The 2,500-nt window shown below is 49.0% G+C and overlaps 1 protein-coding gene across 2 annotated transcripts in view; it reads right to left on the bottom strand.

Annotated features, from left to right (window-relative positions):
- LOC121535453 (muscleblind-like protein 1) overlaps nucleotides 1-2,500 on the bottom strand; it is a 79,142-nt gene that overhangs the window by 66,523 nt on the left and 10,119 nt on the right. The gene's annotated exons all lie outside the window — the stretch shown is intronic.

The following is a 2,500-nucleotide window of genomic DNA, read 5'->3' as shown; positions in this document are numbered from 1 at the left end:
GGGGAGAGATATAATGGGGGAGAGATAGAATAGGGGGAGAGATAGAATGGGGGAGAGATAGAATAGGGGGAGAGATAGAATGGGGGAGAGATAGAATGGGGGAGAGATAGAATGGGAGAGGGATAGAATAGGGGAGAGATATAATAGGGGAGAGATAGAATAGGGGGAGAGATAGAATAGGGGGAGAGATAGAATGGGAGAGGGATAGAACAAGAGGAGAGATAGAATAGGGGGAGAGATAGAATAGGGGGAGAGATAGAATGGGGGAGAGATATAATAGGGGGAGAGATAGAATAGGGGAGAGATAGAATGGGGGAGAGATAGAATAGGGGGAGAGATAGAATAGGGGAGAGATAGAATGGGGGAGAGATAGAATAGGGGGAGAGATAGAATGGGGGAGAGATATAATAGGGGGAGAGATAGAATGGTGGAGAGATAGAATAGGGGAGAGATAGAATGGGGGAGAGATAGAATAGGGGGGAGATAGAGGGGGGAGAGATAGAATAGGGGAGAGATAGAATAGGGGGAGAGATAGAATAGGGGGAGAGATAGAATGGGGGAGAGATAGAATAGGGGGAGAGATAGAATGGGATAGGGATAGAACAAGAGGAGAGATAGAATAGGGGGAGAGATAGAATGGGGGAGAGATAGAATAGGGGGAGAGATAGAATAGGGGGAGAGATAGAATAGGGGAGAGATAGAATGGGGGAGAGATAGAATAGGGGGAGAGATATAATGGGGAGAGATATAATAGGGGGAGAGATAGAATGGGGGAGAGATAGAATGGGGGAGAGATAGAATGGGGGAGAGATAGATTAGGGGAGAGATAGAATAGGGGGAGAGATAGAATGGGGGAGAGATATAATGGGGGAGAGATAGAATAGGGGGAGAGATAGAATGGGGAAGAGACCGAATGGGGGAGAGATAGAATGGGGGAGAGATAGAATAGGGGGAGAGATAGAATAGGGGGAGAGATAGAATAGGGGGAGAGATAGAACAGGGGGAGAGATAGAACAGGGGGAGAGATAGAATAGGGGGAGAGATAGAATGGGAGAGAGAGAATGGGGAGAGATAGAATGGGGGAGAGATAGAATGGGGGAGAGATAGAATAGGGGGAGAGATAGAATAGGGGGATAGATAGAATAGGGGGAGAGATAGAACAGGGGGAGAGATAGAATAGGGGGAGAGATAGAATGGGGGAGAGATAGAATGGGAGAGAGAGAATGGGGGAGAGATAGAATAGGGGGAGAGATAGAATGGGGGAGAGATAGAATGGGGGAGAGATAGAATGGGGGAGAGATAGAATGGGGGAGAGATAGATTAGGGGAGAGATATAATAGGGGGAGAGATAGAATGGGGGAGAGATAGAATGGGGGAGAGATAGAATAGGGGGAGAGATAGAATGGGGGAGAGATCGAATGGGGGAGAGATAGAATAGGGGGAGAGATAGAATGGGGGAGAGATAGAATAGGGGAGAGATAGAATAGGGGGAGAGATAGAATAGGGGGAGAGATAGAATGGGGGAGAGATAGAATAGGGGGAGAGATAGAATGGGGGGAGAGATAGAATAGGGGGAGAGATAGAATAGGGGAGAGATAGAATAGGGGAGAGATAGAATGGGGGAGAGATAGAATGGGGGGAGAGATAGAATGGGGGAGAGATAGAATGGGGGAGAGATAGAATAGGGGGAGAGATAGAATGGGGGAGAGATAGAATGGGGGAGAGATATAATAGGGGGAGAGATAGAATGGGGGAGAGATAGAATGGGGGAGAGATAGAATAGGGGGAGAGATAGAATGGGGAGAGATAGAATGGGGGAGAGATAGAATAGGGGGAGAGATAGAATGGGGAAGAAATAGAATGGGGGAGAGATAGAATAAAGAGAGGAGGAAGAATAAGAGAGAAAAGAAGAGCGAGAGAACCAGTGGTGGGCTAGTGGAAAGAAGTTGGAAAGAATCAAAAGATTAAGGGAGCGAAGGGAAGGAATCATGGAGAAAATTATGGAGGGCTTCCGACAGATTATGCCTGGCTTCTTTCCTGAGCCTTGCTCCTTCAGTGCCTCAATAATATGGCACGCAATGAGTACACACCTTCGCCAGTCAGTCTACCTCCCAATCTCCGAGCTCCCAGCCCCATCCTAGCCCCATCCCAGCCCCAGACTCAGCCACCCGGCCTTAGACGCAGCCCCAAACCCCACCTAACACCGCAGCCCAGCCTATCAGCCTCCAGGCCACTGGCCCAGAACCTCAGTTTAAGCCCTAGCCTACCACTCCAGCCCCCAGCCTCCAGCCCACTGGCCCAGAACCTCAGTTTAAGCCCCAGCCTACCACTCCAGCCCCCAGCCTCCAGCCCCAGCCCAACTTGGCATGGGAACATCCCTGAGAATCTTTGTGTCAAATGTTCTCAGGGTATTTTTCTGCATAGAAAAGTATTGGGCGGGCCGCCTTAGCGTTTTTTCGGGCCGCCTAAGTACAAAAAGTGTAACAAATATCGAAATACA

This window comes from Coregonus clupeaformis, chromosome 21 (assembly GCF_020615455.1).
Source record: "Coregonus clupeaformis isolate EN_2021a chromosome 21, ASM2061545v1, whole genome shotgun sequence".
NCBI classification, from domain to species: domain Eukaryota; kingdom Metazoa; phylum Chordata; class Actinopteri; order Salmoniformes; family Salmonidae; genus Coregonus; species Coregonus clupeaformis.
Note: the sequence above shows the minus strand (reverse complement) of the source record. Positions and strands in the feature narration are given on the sequence as shown.